The 23865-nt window shown below is 50.4% G+C and overlaps 1 pseudogene; it reads left to right on the forward strand.

The window, feature by feature from the left end:
- The first annotated feature begins 2060 nt into the window (after positions 1-2060).
- On the forward strand, positions 2061-2196 carry LOC144099618 (U2 spliceosomal RNA; annotated as a pseudogene).
- Positions 2197-23865: the final 21669 nt, after the last annotated feature.

Genomic DNA, 23865 nt, shown 5'->3' on the forward strand with positions numbered 1-23865 from the left:
AAAGTTAATAAGCTGGTAAGCGTTCACCGCTGGTGAGTGTTGATGAGCGAACACAAGGAGCGCATTATGTTAGGTTGCTTTTTTTGCTTGTTTCTGATAAGCATAAGACGAAGAGAAGCGCGGCTATTCGCATTGTGTCATCAGCGGGAAGTTTTCGCCAGCCAACAGATCTGCTGTCTCGTCAGGTGACCGTCCGCCGCTGGTTTCGTCCGCTCCGCACTCTAGAAAGCCATTCACATTATGGGGGTACCCTGGCATAGGTAGTACTGGCGTTGTCGTCGGTCTCACTACGGAGGTTTTTATTGAGTGCTAACGGACCGGTGCACTCCCTACAGGGTCCGCCGGCCAACCCAGTGAACGCCGGCAGGCGCGGTTGATGAGAGGTGGGATGAATGCCGTGTCAACAATTGGCACTGTGCCCATTGACGTCACTTGCTTGTGTGAAATTGCCTATCGGCTCCTCTGGCAATATTCAGAATTATATTACATCGTGTTCCACTCAGCGCCTGCGATTGAAGCTTGCCAGAATGCATATCCATAGGAGCTTAAATCTCAGCACATTATTTTCAGTAGTTCGAAATTTCCTTTCATTAAACGTGTTAAGTAATGAGTGATTTGAAGTGCATTTTATGCCCCTTAAGCAATTTGAGACACGTTTGGGTAAAGGAAGACTTATTTTATTTACTTTTTCTTATTTCGAACTTGCCACTGGCATTGGAACTCCATAGCAAAACGTGAACTCGTAAAATAAATATTTTGCTTGGGAAATGTACCGTTCTCTGGTCAAAAGGCATTGCGGAACTTTCATACGAAGCTGCTCAGTTTCAGAAATGCAGTGTCCGACTTTTGGTAGAAACACTTGCCACATGTTGGCAGAAATAATTCATTTTAAACTGGAAAGAATACGTTAAAGGGATCATGAAATGGCACATACCAAGGCTAAGAAAAGCGCATGAGCGATCGGTATTCCATCACTCGTCACCGCACGTCAAAATGCTCAAGCTGGCTTCACAAACATCGAAGATATCGGTGATTAAAAATGATACTCCTCCTCGACCATCAACTCATGCACGATGCCACACCATAAAAAAAATTAACAAAGAAAACTGGCAAGAAAGTGCCCCCGCGCACCATCCGGCCACGCTCCCTGTGTGCACCTGCTGACGTCAGTGGGCTCGCCCAGACTGCCCACTAACGTCGTCAGGGTAGACGATGCGCTGTGAGATGCCGCCTTTATCGGTTGCGAGCTACCACGAGCAGTGATTTTTAAAAATTATTTGGAAATTATTGGCTCAAGGAAAACCTTTGGGGTTGATTTGAATACCCTCATAGACAACCTCAATAGATCTGTTGAACTAGAATAGGAAATAAGAGCATGGTTCCGGGCTAGTTGGTAATCCATTTAAACTAAGAAACAGCGCGACGAAACACGGACACACGAAAAAAAACGACACACACGAGGACCATCGCAATCTTTTCAGGGTCCTCTTAACAGTTTTCTGAACGTTCGCTGCACTGGCACTTTCAGTGTTTTGAAACTCGTTCAAATGAAGACAGGCCACCACCGTCTGGAAGACGTTGAAGTAACAAGCGTTAGCTGAATTATTTACTAGATGAGGAAAGCGAAGAAAGACGCGCCGCTCGTCTCGACAAACGGAATGTAATAAATACCCTTTGAAACGTGGTGGATTGACACCATGCTCGGCTACGCGTGCACGCACGCAGCCTAGCGGAGCGATGGCCGCCCAGCGCCATCTATCAGAAAAATTGCGATGTACGTCTACCCGTTGTCGAGTTGCACACCCTCAAGATACATCCAATACTGAGTTTTCTTCGTTTGGGGGGTCAAGGTGGGCCTATAATTCGACTTTCGGTGCGATATCGTAACGCATCAATTTGTAGTTGCACCTATACACTGTTTTTTCTATTATTTAATTGTTTCATTTCGATACCACAACCAATAGGGTTTAATTTGCCTATCAAATTCGGTATACAACTGTCCCCGGATGGGTGTCCCTTGTGGTCGCAGTACAAATAGCGGAAAGAATGTATGTGATTACATATCTGCTACGGGCCCCGTTTGGGCCTAAGATATTAAACTCCTTTTTGGAAATATGGAGGAGTGCTTGCAGCTTGCTTCACCTCCGCCTTAGGTTGGCCCAGTATTGCATTCCCTCCGGGATCGGCCCAGGGAATTATCGGCATTAGGGCATTGGATTCGAGAAACGAAACTATGACGCCATTCGTCCCCTGACGTCATACTCACATAGTTCCACCTCTATCCAACATATTGGACCGGGACGTCATGACTGGCACGCGGCAGATGGTTGTTTCTACAATGCTGCAAGTCTCGATGCGAGATGCGCTGTTTTCTAGTTGCTGCCACAGATGGCGCTGTGATCTCCGGGTGGTCGCAGACCGCACGAAATCTCGAAACCTGATGAGTAGGAGCTAACGCTCTTAAAGTATTTGCTTTGGACTCAATGGAGTTTCGGCTGGTAATGTTGCAATTGATATTTCAACTCAAAAGCTTGTTCAGGTGACGTTCATTCGTTGTCTTCACTATTTTTCACCACCAGATAAAATGCAGTACGCTACGAAATGGCGTCTTTTTTGCCTTTATATCTCGATTTATGAGCGAAGCCACGCCTTATGTCGACGGTTAGTTCCTGTTTCCATCGAAATACGATTTGTGCCAGGCGATCTGGACGTTACCCTAGTATTTCTCGGCAGAAAAAAACATCCGCAAGTAAATGCGATCTGCAATTTAACTTCCTGTTTGCCGTCGGTCTCTTGTTCGTTTTATTGCTGATTGCATCATCCTAAAGATATGAAGTAATTAACTTAAAAAATAAAGAGAAAGACCGTTTGTGACATTGTCAGAACAGGGAGACGGGAAACAAGATGCGTGGTGTTGCCGCGATAAATCCAGACTCTGCCTCCACAAGCAGCCCATTTTTGCTCTCCTCACAGAGTAAATGCATGCAGTACACTTTTATAAAGCGCTCTCTCGTTCGCGCGTCCCAATAAGAAGAATACTGTGGTGTTTACTGCCAGCATCTGCTTTAATGTTTGCAGCTTCAACCGCTCTGGAAGGTATTTATGCATCTGTGCGCGTAGGACGGTGACAGTTCTAGTATGGCGAAGATTAGTAAGGCTCAGATACATTCTACTCTGTCTATGCGTGTATGTTATTCGTCATGTAGAACCACCTCGACTTCACGTATGCCCTCTAACTTCTCGATCGGTACCACTTCTTCCTCTCTGGGTAAATACCTTATTTTTATGGGCAGCTAAGAAACCGAACCCATTGAAGACATAAGCTGTGTAGTCTCTTTTAGTCACGATATGAACATACTATGTTTTCCAAATCTGGACAGTTCCTCACAAGGCAATTGAAAGTTAGAACAGCATAGTTGCGTTACGAATGAATCATCGTAGTCATCAGGCCAACTACGTCCCCTGCAGAGAAAAGGCCACGCCTATTGATATAGAGTTAATGGAGTTCTTTCTTAACAGATTTAATAACTGGCAAGGTGCATTAAGCAAGAAAGTTTTTCCATTAAAGTTAAAGTGAAGCCAAACAGAAATTCGCCTGTATCTATAGTGTACGGCTGATTAGTGACAGAGAGGTGCACTTACCAAAAACTTTCCTCTTACATGCCAAAAAATACCGAGAAACGAAAGACAGGTGTCGTAATCATCTTCCGGCTTCGCAAGTAAAATGCACGCGCAGGCACTGATTTTTGGGCGCGGGTAATAGTGTCACGTAGTGGTGATGGCAGTCGAAGCAGCGATGAAGACGGACAAAAGGGTCGTCTAAAAGAAAACTGTTTATTGGGTTGACTTGCACCCAAAAGGGACTGAATCACTCGGCGGCGGCGAATCGACCAGCGTGCTCGGCGGTAGTCGAACAGAATGCCCGCCGCTGTCGACCGTGCTCAATTTAAAGCTGGTAGCGAAGTTTCGAGATAAAGCGCGCAAAGTTACTAGAATATTCTGGAACAACGTAGAATCAACTCTGCCTGGCTGCGATCAATCGAGATAAATCTATTCGCGTCTTGCGTCGCAAACAAAGCGATAAAGTGGTGTGGCGGCAGATTTGAAAAACGAACAAACACTGCAAATATTCGCGGCATTCTTCCCCTGTCAAAGAAGCATCGACCCGATGCATTAAAACAAATAATGCGACTAGTAAGAGAAAAAAACGGATCTTGCGAAAATAGAGCATCGAAATGCAGCGGCCTTTAGCTCGCATAATCCGGCTTCAGACGGACTACATGGACCACTTCTGGTCGTTCGCGGCGTCGCTAGGATGCAGTCATAGCGTCAGGGATGTCTCATAATCCAGTTCACCCAGCCGACGAAGAACCTGGAACGGACCCTAATAGCGTCGCAAAAGCTTTTCACTCAATCCACGGCGGCGAATGGGTGTCCACACCCAGACTTGGTCTCCTGGCTTGTATTCCGCGTTGCGTCTTCGTAGGTTGTAGCGTCTGGCGTCGGAGCGCTGCTGATCTTTGATCCGTAATCGGGCAAGCCTTCGAGCTTCTTCTGCGCGTTGAAGGTAGGCGGCAACGTCGACGTTCTCTTCTTCTGTAATGTTGGGGAGCATGGCGTCTAGCGTGGTCGTGGCATCCCTGCCATGGACGAGCCTAAAAGGCGTCATCTGGGTGGTCTCCTACACTGCGGTGTTGTAGGCGAAGACGACGTAAGGCAGGATGACATCCCAGGTTTTGTGTTCGGCATCGACATACATGACGAGCATATTGGCGATGGTTTTGTTCAGGCGCTTGGTCAGTCCGTTGGTCTGCGGATGGTATGCAGTGGTCCTCCGGTGGCTTGGTTTGGCTGTAACGCAGGATGGTTTACTTTAGTTCCGCCGTTAATGCTGTTCCTCTGTCCGTGATGAGCACATCGGGGGCGCCGTGTTGAAGAAGAATGCGCTCCACAAAAAATTTGGCGACTTCTGCTGCTGTTCCGTTCGGCAGGGCTTTCGCCTCGGCGTAGCGGGTCAGGTAATCGGTCGCTATGATGATCCTCTTATTTTCAGATGTTGACGTTGGAAAAGGGCCAAGCAAGTCCATGCCGATCTGCAGATAGGGCCTTGAGGGAGGTTCAATGGGGTTCAGAAATCCTGCTGGTCGTGTGGGAGGGGTCTTTCGTCGCTGACAATCTCGGTAGGTTTTCACATAGTGTGCGACATCGGCAGACAGTCAGGGCCAGTAATACTTGTCTTGAATGCGGCGGAGGGTGCGAGTAAACCCGAGATGTCCAGCTGTCGGCTCGTTGTGTGAAGTCTGTAGAACTTCTTCGCGGAGACAAGCACGTACAACAAAGAGGTAGGCCGTTTTGCTCGCTGCAAAGTTTTTCTTCACAAGGACCTCATTCTGCACACACAAGGAAGATAGTCCTCGCTTGAATGAAGCGAGGGATGAAGAAACCTTGCCTTCCAGGTACTCGATGAGGCGTTTAAGGTCGGGGTCCTAGCGTTGCTGCTGAGCAAAAGAGCTCGGGCTGATGGGTCCCAGGAAGGCGTCCTCATCGTCGTCCGGCGGCAGTGTATCTACAGGGGCTCGTGAGAGGCAATCGGCGTCAGAGTGCTTGCGTCCAGACTTGTAAACGACGGTGACGTCAAACTCCTGGAGACGCAGACTCCATCGAGCGAGTCGGCCAGAGAAGTCCTTCAAATTTGCAAGCCAGCACAGCGCGTGGTGGTCGCTGACAACCTTGAACGCACGTCCGTACAGGTAGGGGCGGAATTTCGATGTAGCCCAGATGATGGCAAGGCACTCCTTCTCAGTTGTCGAATAGTTAGCCTCGGCCTTGGAAAGGGAACGGCTAGCGTATGCGATGACTTTTTCCAGCCTGTCGCTTTTTTGAACGAGGACGGCGCCTAGGCCCAAGCTGCTTGCGTCGGTATGAACTTCAGTATCGGCGTTTTGATCAAAATGGGCGAGGATCGGTGGGGACTGTAAACGACGCTGAAGTTCCTTGAAGGCTTCTGCTTGCGGCGCATCCCATTTAAACCGCACGTCTGCCTTCGTCAGTTGCGTCAGGGTCTCGGCAATGCGCGAAAAGTATTTCACAAATCGTAGGTAATATGCGCACAGTCCGAGAAATCTGCGCACTGCTTTCTTATAGGCCGGCGGTGGAAACTTCAATAGCAGCTGTTTACTGCGGGTCTGCGCGTACTCCCTTCTTGCTAACGATGTGGCCTAGAAACAGCAGCTTTTCGTAGGCAACGTGGCATTTCTCTGCTTTCAAGGTTAGGCCATACGACTTGATGGCGTCTAGTACTGTTCGAACGCTTTTGGGGTGCTCTTCAAAGTTCGAGGCGAAGACAACGATACCATCTAAATATACGATACAAATTTGCCACTCCAGGCCTGCCAGCACTGTATCCATTACTCGCTGAAACGTCGCTGGTGCGGAACAGAGATCAAATGGCATCACCTTCAACTCAAACAGCCCATCCGGAATGATGAATACTGTCTTCTCGCGATCTTTTTCGTCGACCTCAATTTGCCAGTATCAGCTCTTGAGGTCCATCGATGAGAAATATTTGGCGTTGCAGAGGCGGTCCAGTGTGTCATCGATGCGGGGGAGGGGGTAGACGTACTTCTTGGTTATGTTGCTCAAGCGGCGCTAATCCACGCAGAATCGAAGTGCGCCGTCTTTCTTTCTCACTAGAACAACCGGTGCCGCCCATGGGCTGTTTGAAGGCTGGATGACGTCGTCGCGAAGCATTTCTTCGACTTGGTCCCGGATGGCTTTTCGTTCTCCAGGTGACACACGGTAGGGGCTTTGACGGAGAGGTCGGACGTGTTGGTCCCTTATAATGCAATGCTTGGCAAGCGGCGTTTGTCGCACCTTCGGCGATGTCAAAAACACTCACGGTAGCTTTGTAGCAGATATCGGATCTCGTCTTGTCTGTTCTGGGGCAGGGCTGGGTTGATGTCGAAAGTGCGTGAGTTCTCTTGTTCACTCGTATCTTCTGCAGAGGGGTCGGAGAGGGCGAAGGAGTCTAGTACGTCGGATATTTCCATGAAGAAAGCAATCGTCGTTCCTCTGTTAATGTGCCGTTATTCTTCGCTGAAGTTAGTCAGCAGTACATCGGCCTGGCCATTGCAGAAATGTGCGATGCCTCTTGCGATGCTCATTCCTCGGTCTACAAGCAACTGCATGTTGCCCTCGATGATGGCTTCAGCGTTAATGGCTTTCGTGGCGCCTACGGTCACGATAACACTTGAACGGGGTGGAACGCTCACTTCTTCCTCCAGGATACTCAGTGCAACGTGATTTTCCCGAGTTTTTGTCGAAGCGATGGCTTCATCCGTCGAAAGCGTGATCAGCTTGGATCGCAGGTCGATGATCGCCTGATGCTCATTAAGGAAATTCATACCCAAGATCACTTCGCGGGAGCATTGCGGTTGCACAACAAAGGTCGCAGGATAGGTATGTCCTTTGACAGTCACTCGCGCTGTGCATCGTCCTGATGGCGTAATGAGGTGGCCCCCTGCGGTGCGAATTTGTGGGCCGTCCCAAGCCATTGTGGTTTTCCTCAGCTCTGCAGCGAATGTTCCATTCACAACCGAGTAATCGGTTCCTCTGTCGACTAGAGCGGTAACTTTCCGGCTGTCGATAGTCACTTCTAAGTCGGAGGTCCTGGCTCTTGCATTGCATGCCGCTCTCGGCGTCAGGTCATGACTTCGTCGCGTATGCGTGTCGCGGGTGAGGCGTGTGGTCAAAGCTCTCCTGGGTGGCGGAGCCGTTTTCAAGGCAGTTTGCGTCGTGGTCGGGGTTCTCATTGTGTGCGACGTCGGTGCAGCGAGTGTCGATTCTTCATGCGGCATCGCGGGTGCAACGTCTTCATGGGGCGTGTTCGGTGGAGGATCTTCGGCGTTTCGCTCATGAGCAACCTCACCTCCAGAGGTTGCTGCCTTTAGTTTCCCCTACGGGGGCTGGGAGACCTTCCTCGTACCGCGGCTTCGTAGCTGCGGCGTGGCGACGCAAAGCGCGAGGTTGACGCCGATTGTGAGCACGAAAAGCGGTTCGGCGTAAACTCCTCTCGAGGCAGGTACTCGTCGATTTCCCGCGGACGTTGTCCGAAGCGTGGTTGTGGGGCGTTAACGGCAAATCCTCGAAGACCTATACGTCGGTACGGGCAGTGACGAAGAATATGGCCGGCCTCACCGCAATGGAAGCACAACGGCCGGTTGTCGGAAGTCCTCCAGGCGTCGCATTTCCTAGGGCTTCAGTGTCGGTCATAGCCTGGGCGGGCGGGCGCTAGGAGGCGGCGTTGTGGAACCAGTGGCTCATCTCGGGGAGGACGTGTGGGTTGTCGGTGGGGCTGAGCAGTCCTTACTGCAGCGGCGTAGGTCATGACCTGGGGATCCGTGGCCGTAAGGGGGCCAAGTGCCTGTTGCACTTCTTCCCGTACCACATCCATCAGAGTCGCTGCTTGTGGCTGAGGGGAGGATGGCAGTAATCGGCGCAGCTCCTCTCGGACGATTTCGCGGATAACTTCCCGCAAGCTGTCGCTGGTGGTGGCCGTCATGTCCGAACGGATTGCACAGGCAGTGGAAGGGCGATTGTACTGCCGAGCTCGGACGTGGAGATTCTTCTCAACCGAGCAGGCTTCTTGCATGAATTCCTCGACTGTTTTTGGCGGCTGGCGGATGAGGCTGCCAGAGAGTTGTTCTTTTACGCCGCGCATTAAAAATGAACTCTTTTTTCCTCGGTCATCTCGGGGTCGGCGCGGCGAAATAGGCGCTTCATCTCCTCGACGTAACCGCGGACGGGCTCATTCGAAAGCTGGATCCTGGACTCGAGGAGTCGTTCGGCTCTTTCTTTCCTCACGACATAGGTGAATATCTTCAATAGTTCTCTCTTGAATAGCTCCCATATCGTTTGGGACGACTCGTAGTTTTCGTACCACGTGCGTGCGGAGCCATCCAATGAGAAAAACACGTGTCCAATTTTTGCCGCATCATCCCACTTGTTGAATGACGCCACGCGCTCAAATTGGTCCAACCATTCTTCAGGGTCTCCGCCTAGGTATCCATTGAAAGTTGGCGGCACCCACGGCTGCTGCAGTATGATCGGTGTCTACATCTTCGGCGAGGTTGCGGTGCTCGTAGCAGCGTCTTTTCGCTGGCTGGTGCGGTCCGGCCGTTTCCCGAACTCAGGCTCCTCTTCCTGGAGACGTTGGCTGGCTCGCTGAGCTGCTGGCTCGTCCTCGCGTGCGAAGCGCTGAGGGCTGGCTTCTAGATGTCACGTAGTAGTGACGGCAGTCGAAGCAGCGATGAAGACGGACAAAAGGGTCTTCTAAAAGAAAACTGTTTATTGGGCTGACCTGCACCCAAAAGGGACTGAATCACTCGGCGGCGGCGAAGCGACAAGCGTGCTCGGCGGTCGTCGAACAGGACGCCTGCCGCTGTCAGCCGTGCTCATTTTTAAGCTGATAGCGAACTTTCGAGATAAAGCGTGCAAAGTTACTAGAACATTCCGGAACAACGTAGAATCAGCTCTGCCTGGCTGCGATCAATCGAAATAAATTTAATCGCGTCTTGCGTCGCAAACAAAGCGATAAAGTGGTGTGGCGGCAGATTTGAAAACGAACAAACACTGAAATATTCGCGGCAATGGAGTCTACGCTACACCTACATCCACATCAAAACGAAAACAGCCGTTCCTTTTCGGTGAGTTCGTCGCATGTTTGAGTGGATTATGGGGTGAATTTTTAAGTCCAATTTTCGTAGCGATAAATGCGTTTGTTCATTCTTCGCAAACGCCGACAAAGAAAGGGGCAAAGTATCTCTGTTTTTCTAGCAAGAATATTTGGATCAAGTTATTCTCATTGTCCGTTTAAATGATGCCACGTTCACTTTGTACTTGCGCTAGTGCGAATCCATCGCTTCTTAAGAGCCTCGGCGAGGACGCAGTTCGAACACCGCTGTCTTGATTAGTTCCCGAGCAGCACAGGTAATCAGCCCAATATTGGAAATATAATGTCAAATTCCGGTCTTAAGAAGGCCCGAGCAAAACCATCCAATTACTATGTTGGCCCGATTGCCTGTGCCGTATGGGTTGCGCTCTCAGATGTTTGGGACTCCGGGCCGAGGGCTACTGGTGTATTAATACTGGAGGTGGTGGCCAAGCACTGCACCCGGATGGCCAAATCCTGTTCTGGTGAAAGAGTGCTTCATCTTTGTTCTGTCTGTGAAGCTTTCTAATGAGATTTAACATTCGCTAGCTCAGCGTTATTGGTCACTGAAGAATCCGCACCATACATAGCGATGGCTGGGCCAAGACAACGTTTATTGCTTTGAAGCGTGTTAATATGTGCGTTGTGCGAAACGGTTAGAGAAGGAGTGTGAGGAGGACAGCGGCGATAACAGTTGCCGTAAGTCTGAGTCACGACGTAATCTGGCGTGACGTCATTCCGATGTAGCATCTCATTCACCCTGCGGTACCTAGCGGTCGGGGGGTTTTCGTGTCCGACTCGACCGGCGCAGTGCGAGCGTTGGGGTGCTTGGGGCAGCCTCGCGTATTCCTGGCCCCTGTCCCGGTGTTCCAACTACTTGGGGGCTGGCGGTTCCATCCTGGCGCTCAGTGTCATCAGCACCGTCGTCCAGGTCATGTTCCCCAACACGTGGCTTGATCTGATCGGTGTGTCGACGAATGTTCTCTCCCTCTGGACCATCGGCGTTCACCATGCGAGTGCCGTCCGATGACGTGATTGGGGCTGGAATCCATGGATCGGCTCGCCCGAAGCTCTTTACCCAGACAGGTTCCCTCGGCCGCAACACACCAGGAACGTGGCGGTCAACTGGAGAATGCGAAGCGAGAGGTCCCGTTTGTGCCACTGCGTTGTCCAGTCTGGAACGGAGCTCATAGTCCATAAGGAGTTGCGCTGGGGTACTGCCCCCGAATTGCGGCGTCCTTCCGTACTTGTGCAGGATCCTTGCCAAGCGTGTTTTCAAAGACCCATGGACGTTCTTCTTCAAAAACACTTTAACAGTTCGCACGGTGCGTTCCGCGAGCCCGTTGGACTGCGGATGATACGGTGCAGTCCGGAGATGTGTAATTTTATTCAGTTTCATAAACTCCCGGAAGTCAGCACTTGTAAATTGCGGGCCATTATCAGAAACCAGCGTCCGGGGCAATCCCAACGTGCTGAACAAGGTGCGCAGGCTTATATGGTGGCGTGGGTTGTGGTGCTTTTCAGGGGTACGGCTTCGATCCATTTACTATGTGAATCCACAACGATCAGAAGCATGTGTCCATCAATCGGCCCGGCAAAGTCAATATGCAGCCTGGACCAACGCCCCCCGTTTCTGGCCATGCGACCGGAGAGTTCTTGCGGGGCATAGGCGCTGCCTGTACGCATCTGGGACACGACTTAACCATGTTCTCAGTCTCGTTATCAATCCTGAGATACCACAGCAGGGAGCGGCCTAGCCGCTTCATTGAGCAAATTCTTTAATGGGAATCATTCAGTAGGTGTAACATTCCCGCTCTTGCGCTGTTACGCACGATTACGCGATGGCCCCTGTATAGAAGCCCATGAATCCATGTTATCTCAGCTTTCCGGTTTAAGTATGGACTCAAATGTAAGTCCTTGGGCCCCGAGTTTCTTGGCCATCATTCCCGCACCCATTTTTGCACCTTTGCTAAGTCGTCGTCGTGCGAGGTGAGAGCGCCTAGTTGCTTCGCGGGCTCAACACCGTCATTGAGGTTTTCCGTGAGCAACACATACTCGCCATCTCCGATTTCGTCCAGTGTCTCTGGCTGAGACGTTGCGGACGTCGGGAGTCTGCTGAGGGCATCTGCTGGCACGTTGTCCTTTCCCGGCTGGTGTTTGATGACGTAGTCGTATGCACTCAGCAGCAGGGCCCATCGCTGGATTCGAGCGGCGGCCATCACTGGTACATCCCGATCTGGATGAAAAAGTCCCACAAGCGGCTTATGTTCAATCAACAGTGTGAATTGCTTACCGAGTAGGTACTGTCAGAATTTCGAGACCCCAAAAACTAGGGACAGAGCTTCGCACTACAGCTGTGAATAATTTCGCACGGCTTCCGTCAGTACCCGAGAACGAAAGCCTACGGGCCGACGCACTCCGGGCCCGACATCTTGAGAAAGCACTGCTCCGATCCCATCCTCGTCGCCACTGAAGATAGATAGATAAAGAGGAGGAGGGAAAGACAGGAATGTTAACCAGAAAGGGGTTCCGGTTGGCTACCCTGCACTGGGGAAGAGGGATTAGGGGGCTAAAAGGAGGAAGAGAGAAGGGCAAAAAGGCAAAACACACACACACACACATGCACAACGCTGTCACAATTTGTCACTCAATCCAGTCGCTCTCAAGTAGGCAAATAGTGCCTTGTATGCCTTGAGGGCAGTCGACTGCTGTGGCCACGGACCGAGGATCTTTCGCTTTGTTAATGGGCGAGGATCGAGGCGGTCCAGGGCACAACACAGTGTATGTCTTGCACTCGCAAATGCAGGGCACTCACAGAGAAGATGAGCGACGGTCTCCTCACAACCGCAGCTTTCACAGGCAGGACTGTCGGCCATCCCCATCCGGAAAGCATAATGGTTGGTAAAAGCAACGCCGATCCATAAACGGCATAACAATGTTGCGTCGCGACGTGCTAAGTTACGTGAAGCCTTGACGCGGAAGTTGCAAAACTCTCCCGTGTTCCACGCTAAAAGTGTGAGCTCCAGCGCCAAAGGGCGAAGCCCACACGCTGCGTCAGATCTTGAGATTGGGATCCTCACTGGAAGTCCACCGTTGTGAGCCGAACGCGCAGCCGCATCGGCCTCGTGATTACCGTTAATACCAAAGTGTCCTGGCAGCCATTGAAAAATGATGTCATGACATTTAAAAACGGTGCCGTGATACAGTAGACGTATCTCAGCAACAAGTTGTTCCTGCGACCCTCGGCGTAGCGCAGCTTGCAGGGCTTGAAGGGCTGCTTTAGAGTCGGTGAAAACCGTCCAGTCATGTCGAGGTTCCTGACTGATGAACTCTATCGCAGCCCGTAAGGCTGCGAGTTCCGCACCAGTTGAAGATGTTGGATAGGTCGTCTTCACTTTCATGAAGATGGATCTGGCCGGTATCACCACCGAACCCGCAGAACTGGTCGAGTGAACTGTTCTATCTGTGTAAACATGTATGCCGTGACTGTGGTAAGAATGCAGTTAAATCAATGTCAGTTGTTTGAGATTGGGTAGTGATACACCAGCTTTCTTCGTAATTCCAGGAATATAGAGGTGAACCCGAGGTTCATGAAGACTCCATAAGGGTGAGCACGGTCTTGACGCAGGGGTGAACTCCGTTGGAAAATATGCGCGATGAGCTTCAATGGCTTTGGCGAATGCAGTACGCAGCCTAATTATTGGGAGTGTTGCGAGGTGATGACAGGGAACCCGTGTGAGGTGCCGAATATGTGTTCTGTTACGTATTCGACGGCTAGACGCCGAGGGTGGCAGGACGACCGGCCCAAGGAACAGACAACCCACGCAGCGCCAGGAAGACAATGTTCTTTATTCGTTCGGCGACGCGCTTTTTGAGCGCTAAGCAGCCAATCAAGGAGTGGCAAAAGAAATGAATATATCGTGGCAAGCGGGCAATCTTATCTGCAGATTACAACGGAGAGTGCGACCAGCACCGCGAATGTTACAGCTCGGCCAAAGCCACCGTTTTCGGAAGGCGTTCAAGAGGATGACGCTTCTTGAACAACTGAAGGCGGGGACAGGAGGGCAACTAGATTGTCCAAGCACAGCACTGAAGCGTTTGCAAGATCATATTGTCCTTGCGCTTGGAAAAGACGTTGAGGTGCTGGGTGGCACAGGCGGGCAAGTTGAGCTGGACATCGGCGTAATGGTGGAGAAGGCACCAATCGTCTTCAGGCTCGAACAACAGGCCCATGGAGAGGGGTTCAGACGTCCAGGAGGAGGTGACGCTCATATTTAGCACTGCTCGCCGAGTGCCGGAAGGCTGCCGAGCACGTAGCGACAGGGAGCGGGCCGCAGACCTCTGGCATAGGGTTCATCCGTCAGCCGGCACGATAGGATCTGAAGTGGCATAGGGAACGAGCTAGAGAATCGCAGTAACAACGTCAGAAGTAACCTCGCGCCCATGTTTAGGAAAGCCCGGTCGATGAATTCACTGGGAGCAGAACACGTGAAATCCGAACACGAGAATGAAAAGACTTGCATTTACTGGCATGCACACGAGAACAAACAAATAAAGAAAAGGAAACTATGGAATGCGGCTAAAGCAGTCAGCATTGGCATGGCGTTTGCCTTTCTTGTGCCGCACTAGAAAATCGAACTGTTGAAGCGCTAGACTCTACCTCATCAAGCGACCATTTTTGTTTGACATTTGGTTTAACCACACTAAGGGGGAATGATCGGTTTCAAATATAAAGGAAGAACCTTTCAAGTAACATGAGAGCTTTTCGAGAGCCCACACTAAGCAAGCGCATTCTTTTTCTGTTGTGCTGTGGGCTTGCTCGCGTGACGTTAGCTTTCGACTTGCGGAGACCACAGGGTGCTCCTCGCCTTTTTCGTTCACCTGACTGAAAACAACGCCCATTCCGTGGTCACTGGCGTCACACTGAACTAAGAAAGGGAGAGAGTAATCTGGTGCCGCGAGAACTGGTGCGCTGGCAAGAATCTTTTTAATCGCAGCAAATGCGTCTTTACGCTCTGTATTCCAACGCACAATAGTAGGCTCGGTCTTGCGCAGAGCATCTGTAAGAGGACTAGCGATATGTTCGAAGTTTGGAATGTAGCTTCTGTAATGGTCAGCTAAACCCAAAAAGGAACGCAAGTTAGTCTGATTTTTCAAAGGAAAGCTAGTGATGGCTTCAACATTTAATTCGGAAGGGCGTCGCTTCCCTTGGCCAATACCGCGCCCCAAGTAGTGGACTTCAGTGTTTGCAAGACAGCATTTGCTGAGTTTGAGAGTCAACCCTGCTTCGCAGATTCGAAGGAATACCTGCTGCAGATGGTCCAAATGCTGTTTCCAAGTACTAGAGAAAACAGCGATGTCATCGAGGTAGGGCGCAGCGAAAGACTCGGTGCCTGTGAGTACTTGATTCATTAGTTTTGAAAATGCGAACGGTGCATTCTTGAGGCCAAAAGTGAGCACCAGAGGGCGATATGTACCTGTCGGAGTCATGAAAGCGGCGAGCTTACTGGCGTTCTCCGTCAGTCGCAGTTGCCAGAAGCCGCGTACCATATCTAACGTAGAAATGTACTGTGCCGCGGAAACTTTCTCGATCAAGGCTTCAACATTAGGAATGGGAAACGTCTTTGGTTTTGTTATCGCATTCAGCTTGCGATAGTCAATACAGGGTCTGGGTTCCTTGCCCGGACTTCCTACGATAAACATCGGGAACACGTATTCGCTTTCCCTTGGCACAATTAGACCCAGTGTCAACATGCTCTGAACGGAATCGTTCAAGAGCTTCTCATGACGGGGCCCATGTACGGAAGGGTTGGTCGTGTTCAATGTCGTGTTCCACAAGGTTTGTCCTACCGGGATAGGGACTGAACAAATTGCTGAAGTTGTGTACAAGCTCTTTTAACTCCTTTCTTTGCTCGATTGTCAAAGAAGCTTGTTTAGCGACAGATTCGAGTATTTCTTCTCTTGACGGGGAAGAGCAAGGGGTCGGTACTTGAGCGACTGGAACATTTATTGCCTCTGGTTCGTTTAGGACGATGCTCAGCGTTTCCATACGTTCGATAAATGGCTTCATTAGATTGCAGTGGTAGATTGTCACGTCGTTGCGTTTACCGGGCGTCGTTACCATGTAATTGGTGTCTGAAAGCTTTTGCTTGACTGTGACCGGGCCATCCCATGCTACTTCCAGTTTGTTTGCCTTCGACGACTTCAAAATTAGCACTTTGTCGCCTTCCTTGAAGGTTCGAGTTCGTGCAGATCTGTCGTAATACACCTTCGCGCGTTGTTGCGCTTCTGCCATGGTTATTTGCGCCAATTCTTGCGATTCACGAAGGCGTTTCAACAAGGTCCGCACGTACTCGACAACGGATTTGTCTACGGATTTGTATTCCCACTCTTCTTTTAGCAAGTTGAGCGGGGAGCGAAGCGCTCGACCGTAAACAAGTTCCGCCGGGGTGAATCCAGTTGCTTCGTGAGCGACTGAGCGCAGAGCAAAGAGAACTGCGGGAACAGCTGCGTCCCAGTCGGTGCCCTTCTCGAAGCAGAGCGGACGCAGAATGCGCTTCATTACCGAGTAAAGTTTTTCATCTGAATTGCTTTGCGGGTGGTAGACAGAGCTGTGGTGAATGCATATGCAACATTTCTGCAAGAATGTCGTGGTAAGCGCGCTTGTAAACACAGAACCTTGGTCGCATTAGATTTCGCTAAGAAATCCGATTCTGGAAAAGACGCCGAGTAGCGCGTTGACTACAGCTGTGGAGCTTAATTCCGGTAGCACCACTGCGTCTGGGAACTTTGTGACAGGGCAAATGAGTGTTAGCAAGTATTTGTTGCCCGCCGATATTACTGGTAATGGACCAACGATGTCGACTACCAATCTGCGAAAAGGTTCGCCAATCAAAGACATTCGGACCAAAGGCGCCTTGAATTTTTCGTTTGGCCGTCCGGTCCTTTGGCAAACGTTGCACGAACGTACCCATGGCTCTTATTCCTTGAAGCACATCGGCCAGTAGTAGTCGTTCAGTAATCTGCTCTTAGTTTTATTTATCCCTAAATGGCCAGCCCAGCTATTGGTATGAACCAGATCGAAAAGTGCAGCACGATACTTCTGGGGAAATACCAGCTGTTCGAAAGGGCGGCCTTTCTTGTTTTTGAATGTTCGGTACCAGAGGCCGTCTTTTACAGTGAACGATAGTAGTCCCTTTTGGTTCCGTCTTGACCTTTCCCAGCACGTTTGTAGTGACTCGTCGTTCGCTTGATCCGTTTTGAGAACGCTTCTGTCTACTTTTGCAAGAAGTTGGAAACTGTCACTGACTGGGCTTATCGTTTCGTCTCCGGGCGCAGAAGCGGCCGGAGAGTTATTAACGGATGGTGTGGCTGGAACGGCTTCGCTTGTTGCGGCAGCTTGTGACGAATCACTTTGCTCTGGAACGTCGGTGGCACGAGTAGAGTTAGTAGCTCGCGCTCTTGTGTGGGACCTTGTGACGACCATTACAGGGTTCGCATGTAGTTCCATTCCAGCGTTTTCGAAGTCCCTCATTGATCTGTTAGAAAAATAAAAGGGATTCTCTGCGGCAGCTTGTCTGAAACAGCGGCTTCAGTTTGAAATTTGCCGAAGGCGCCCGTCATTTCAACTTTGGCTACCGGCAAGCACTTCGTGTCGGGTTCTACTGCCTGACGCACCCATACACACGATCCGGTGAAGTCTTCGGGCTTAACAAACGACGGGTGGACGATATCAAATGCAGCTCCTGTGTCACGTAGAACCTTGCAACTGACGCCATTCACCGTCATGTCATAGGTGTAAGGCAAATGTAAATCGCTCTCTTCAGTTAGCAAATTAACGGACACAGTTGCTTGTCGGCACCCTACTGCGATATGGCTTGGTTGTTGGCATTTGTGACAGACTAACGGTCGCTTTTCTTCAAACTTCGAACCTTTTGGTTCCCTCGAGTTGGCCGCATGCATTTGGGCGGGAACGCTCTCGGATTTCCCTTAGTTGATTTCTCTCTCTCCTTTCTGAAACTTTTTGAATGCTCCCGACGGTTTCTTTTGCACTTCTGAAGTTAGCATTCTGCGGGAAAAGTACTCGTCAGCCAAAGTGGCTGCCATTTGCAACGTAGCTACGTTTGGCTTGTCCTGAATCCACAGGCGCATTTGCTCCGGAATGGACGCATAGAATTGCTCTAGCGCGAACACTTCAATCAGACTTTGCTTGCTCTCGTATGCGTTGGCACTTTTAAGCCATTCTTCCAACAAGCTCATTGATTTATAGGCGAATTCCGAGAATGACTCTCCTTGACTGCGCCTCGTGTTACGAAACTTCATCCTTACGGCTTCTGTAGACAAGCTGTACCTTCGCCTCAGCTGAAGCTTTACTTTATTGTAGTCACGCGCATCTTCCTCTGGCATTCTCGTGATTACGTCTGCTGCTTCGTTTGGAAGCAATGTCAAGAGGCGTTGCGACCAGGTCCCTTCTGCAAGTGCTGCTCTAGTACACGTCCTCTCAAAGTTGACAAGGTACAAAGTGATGTCGCTACCAGCCCTGAAAGGTTGCATGTATCCGCGCATGCCGAAACTGTCAGTTCGTTCAAGGCTATGCAGCTGCATCTCTTTTAACTTCAGTTCTATCTCTCTTTCTTTCAGCTGTTCGGAAATTGTCTTCAAACATTCCTCGACTTCGTCGTCTTTCGCTTCGCATTTGGATATTGCTTCAATAATTGCAGGTTTACGCATCGACTTCTGTACAGGGATACCTAACTCTTCTGCTAGCAACACTAAGTTGGGTTTCGTTAACGATGTGAGGTTCATGACTGCTGAGAACAAGTGCTACTCTTACACGTACTAATATTTAGCAAAGTCAAAAGCCTCGACTACCAAGTAAATGCCGCTAATGCTCCCAATGAAGTCAAGTAAGCCGTGCTCTCACCAAACCGGACACCAAGGTAACCGCCGACGTGCGCTAAATCCACTGTCCGCTATCCGCTATCCGCTGTCCGCAGTCCGCTGCCACCAGCTGTTTCGTATTCGACGGCTAGACGCCGAGGGCGGCAGGACGACCGGCCCAAGGAACAGACGACCCACGCAGCGCCAGGAATACAATGTCCTTTATTCGTTCGGCGACGCGCTTTTTGAGCGCTAAGCAGCCAATCAGGGAATGGCAAAAGAAATGAATATATCGTGGCAAGCGGGCAATTTTATCTGTAGATTACAACGGAGAGTGCGACCAGCACCGCTAATGTTACAGTTCTCATAGTGTCACCAGCAATGTATGTAGTAACCGGATGTTCCCGGGCAACAAAAACAGTTGCTGCTCTTGATGCACATTTAGGCAGTCCAAAGCAGATACGGAGAGCTTGCGCTTGCACACTTTGAGGAGTCTTGATATTTATCTTTCTAATGGAACTGAATATCGGAAGACTGTACCGCATGTAGCCCAGAAATAGGGAACGGTACAGTTGCAGCATAGAGCGCACTGATGCGCCCCAGGGCTTTCCCCCGAAGAAGGAGAGGACGTGGACAATCGCAATTAGTCTTTTTCTCATGTCGTAGACATGTGGACTCCACGAGAGGTTCCTGTCAATGACAACACCAAGGAATCTGTGGCTTCTCTCATAGGGAATGGCTTCACCATTAATGCGAATGGTGTAGCGTGACATTATGTTGCGTGTGAACGCCACAAGTGAACACTTTTCGGTCGAAATGTTCAGGCCCTGAAAGCGAACATAAGATTTCAATATCGATGCCGCCTTTTGAAGTCTTGCACGAACTTGAGGACTGGTCACCCCTGATGCCCAAATGCAGATGTCGTCTGCATATACCGAGCTCTGAGCAGATTGTGGCAATACGTCGACCAGGCCGATGAGAGCAAGGTTGAAGAGAACTGGGCTCAGCACTCTACCCTAAAGGAACTCCGCGCGAATTTCGGTGTAAGGACGTTGGTCCGTCCGCAGTCAGGACAAAAAACGACCTCTCTGATAAATAGCTGCGTATTCAGCTGAACGTGTGGCCTCCAATCTCAGCAGCTTCCATTGCGTCCAAAATGGCCTGATGCGTTACGTTGTCATACGCGCCCTTGATATCAAAAAACAATGCCACGGTCAATCTTTTCAAACTTTTGCTGTGGTGCACCGACGTTACAAGGTCAACCACGTTGTCAATAGAAGAGCGGCTCCGTCGGGACCCAGATATGAAGGTTGGATAAATCTGATATCGCTCCAAGTATCATTCCACGCGTGTGATCAGCATTCTTTCCATGATTTTGCCGACGCAGTTGGCGAGTACAATTGGACGGTATGATGAAAGGTCGAGCGGTTATTTCCCCGGCTTAAGAAGTGGAAAAAAACGACTGGTCTTCCAATCATAAGGAACTATGCCAGCAGTCCATGACTTGTTATAAGTGTCCAAAAGAGCCCGTCGAGCTTCTTTGCCAAGGTTAGCAAGTGCGGAGTACGTCAAACCATCGGGCCCTGGTGATGATAACCTTCTACAACAAGCCAGCGCAGCATCAAGTTCTTCGATGGAGAATAGGGCATCCATCCGAGAATCCCGTGAGGGTGGAACATTGTTGCAGTGCAGCGTTGCGCCTGGATTCGGAGGGTCTGTTATTCTTGCGCAGAAATCTTCAGCTAGCCACACTGCGCCTTTGGTGGAGCGCTACGGATTTGAACGGGCAGCGCTGTGGAGGGCACGTGCGCAGACCCCGAATGATACTCCAAACGCGTGACAAAGGCTTCCGTGGATCAAGTGTTTGGCAAAATGTCCTCCACCGTTGTTTGCAGTGCCTGAATTCTGCGCTGAATCTTCTTCTGTATGCGCCTAGAATCTCTTAGGTCTAGGCGTGACTTTGTGCGTCGGTACTGCACTCTGCCCTGCGCCGTTGTGATCGCAGTCGCTGCAAGTCGAAGTCAAAATCGGTGTAGTTAGCGACAGGGTTAAAGGGGCAGGTGGCGTGTTCCATGGCCTCCTTAATTTTTTCTTCAAGACCAGTTGAGAAGCCCTCTGCGCAAGCAGCCTCCATAAGTAATTTAAAAACTCTCCAGTCAATGCGCTGCCTACACGTGGCTGGGGAAAATGTGGAATGGCCGGTAATAATCAGATAGGTTGGGATATGGTCGCTGCCATGGGTTTCTACATCCGAAAACCACCGGACGCTGTTGTTAAGGCACTTTGAAAGGAAAGTCAAGTCCAAACAGCTGCTATAAGTCACCCCTCGTATATATGTCGGGCTTCCGTCATTCAGACACTGGAGGTCATGATCAGAGGCGAAGGACACAAGCCGCCTTCTCCTAACGTCCATCCTAACGCCTCCCCACATGGTGTGATGAGCATTGAAGTCACCCATAATAACCCACGGAGCAGCTGTAGCTGCCATCAAACCACTCAACCTTCAGGCGTCGAAACGACTTAATGGCGCCAGGTACACCGCCAGTAGTGTAAACGTCAGGTCACGGCTCTTCGTCAGGCAAACGTACTGATTGTCTTCGTTCGGAGGAACTGAATGTTGCACATATGTAAGTTCACGTCGAATGTAGACGATGACTTTGCTGGATCTGTTGCACGTGGGTGATGAAAATGCCTCGTAACCGGATATTCGCAAAATTTTCGGTGCCTTCGGTTCACAAATCACAAGAATGGGGAAGTGATTCTCGTAGACGTAGTGCGTAAACCGGAAATCCGGGACTGGAGCCCACGAGCATTCCATTGGAAAATGAAAGCTTGCTTGACTTTCTTTTGAAAAGACAGGTGCGAAGGAGCCATGATGCCCTCTACTGTAGAGCCGCAAGAACTGGATGTAGCGCGTCCAGCACTTGAAGTGCGCTATGTGCTCCTGGCGTGTGTAGGCTGGAAAGCAGAGCACGCATGACATTCATTAGTGTCGTGAGCATTGCAATTACTTGCATATCTGGGTCATGGCCTTGATCGTGCCTGTTTGCTGGATCAGTCGTAGGCGCTGCACACTGCCCTGAGTGCGTCAACATCCCTGACGCAGTAGGCGTAGAAGGCTTTGGCAGTGGTGGCCAAGTTGCATCTGAGGCAGCAGGTGCAGCCTCACCAAGCGTCGGGCTCCCTTGATTTGGTACGGTTTTTGATGGAGGCAGACAAGCTGCTGTTGGGTTGGGGCATTATTGTCAAATGTGACTGCTTTCTTTGACGACCTTCGGCGGCGCGAACGACGTCGTCGCACCTTTGCGGCGGCTTGTTTGTGCGTAGAATGGTCTCTCACCATTTGCTTCAGTACCGCCCGCTCGGTCTTTAGACGGGGGCAGTCTTTCGAGGAAGAGTCATGAGGGCCGTGGCAGTTGGCGCACTTGAAGGTAGTCGCGCGGCAAACATCACCGCTGTGTGACTCGGAGCATCGCGGGCACACGATGGAGTTGATTCAGACTCCGCTCACGTGGCCGATCCTCATGCACTCTCTGCATTGAAGCGGCTTAGGCGCAAAAAGGTCGAAGTGGATGACGAAAGTGCCCAACCTTCACGTACGATGGTATGCAGTCACCCTTGAAGGTCAGTTTGATGCATGGAGATCTGCCTAACTGTTGAACTTGAATGATGGAAATGCCGTCGGTTGCCGGCTTGATCAACATGGGTAAATCTGCATCACAGATGGCGATATCGACGTTGTAGATTACGCCAGCCGTAGTGCCGCTGTCCTGGAGAATAAGGGGGCGTACACTGATGTTGCCGAGTTTTGTGTTGATTCTGACATCTTTTGTGCCTCCCGGTACAAGGCTCTCCAGATAAATAAAGATGACTTGACTGTTCAGTAGGTTCAAGTTGTCCGTTGAGTTCAACGGCACAAACAAGGCTGTATGCGCTGAGGAACTTCGCGCCGTGATGATCGTTGGCGTTCTTGATGAGGACACCGTTGACGTGCTCGATGAGGACGATTCGGCTTGTCTACGTAGTCTGCGCTTGGCCTTCTTGATAACAACCGGTATGAAATCGTCGTCGGCCGAGGACGAGGAGTCTTCACTTGGCACCGAGTACACAACAGTGCCCTGGCTGCTCGAGTCACTCTGGCGGTGCAGGCGCTTCCTCTGGGCGGCTGCTGCCGACCCACCTGGTTTCAATAGAGGCACAGCAGCCTCCACTTCCATCGCCGTGGCAAAAAGGAAGCGGCGCCTCCCTGATTATAGCACAAATTACCAAAAAACTGCACAGACGTGATGGCAGCGTTCTGATACAGAACAACTTCCGTCGCCACTGAAGAATCCACACCATACACAGCGGTGGCTGGGCCAAGACAACGTTTATTGTTTTGAAGCGTTTTAATGTAGGCGTTGTGCGAAAACCGCTAGTGAAGGATTGTGAGGAGGAGAGCGGCGATCACAGTTGCCGTAAGTCTGAGTCACGAGGTAATCGGGCGTGACGTCATTCCGATGTAGCAGTCCCAGCCTCTGTTCGAATGCATCAGCCAGCACCACAATCCGTGTTAAATTCCTTCAATGCTCGAGCTTTTGTTTAACGGTGCAGAACATCGGCGGCACCGGAATTCGAACCAGGGGCTTCTCGCACGCTGATATGTTGCTGCAATTCTACGCCAACGCTGGCTCTTGCGATTCCTTCGTCAGAATAAAAAGCAAGAGAACAGAAGTGAAATTGACGCGGTGCAAAATGTGTCATACCAAGAGCCCTATATATTTCGAAGTCAGAAATTATTGGACTGTTTTGTCCACGAAGGTTAGGCGAGATGACAGGTAATCATGATTGCTGGAAATTGGAAAAATGGCGGCAATTTGAACTCAGTGTCGTGTAATGTGCACGCCGAGAAGCGTTGAGGTCATTTACCAAAATTTTTTGAGAAAAGTGCTTTGGCTTATCTTTTAATTGCGGACGGAGCCCTGTTATGGGCGACGTAGAATTCTATCCGAGGCAAAAGCTAAATGCCAGAGTGACTGACCTGAAAAAGCTTGCGCAAGCGCCTTCGCGCTCTATGATGGCACCACTGAAAGTCACAAGCACGTCAATCAATGCACGCGTCAAAGCGTATAAATGAAAAGGACTTGGAAGCCGGGCTCGACCACTGAAATCACGCATGACGAAAAACTGTTCCCACGTAATTCGAAAAGGGGAGCAAGATTGACCATCTCAAAAGGTGTGAAAAAGTGTACAAAGAGTCTTGCAATCTTCAGGAAGAGGAAACCTTGCAGTCCTAA

The sequence above is a fragment of the Amblyomma americanum genome, chromosome 7 (genome assembly GCF_052857255.1).
Source record: "Amblyomma americanum isolate KBUSLIRL-KWMA chromosome 7, ASM5285725v1, whole genome shotgun sequence".
Classification (NCBI taxonomy): domain Eukaryota; kingdom Metazoa; phylum Arthropoda; class Arachnida; order Ixodida; family Ixodidae; genus Amblyomma; species Amblyomma americanum.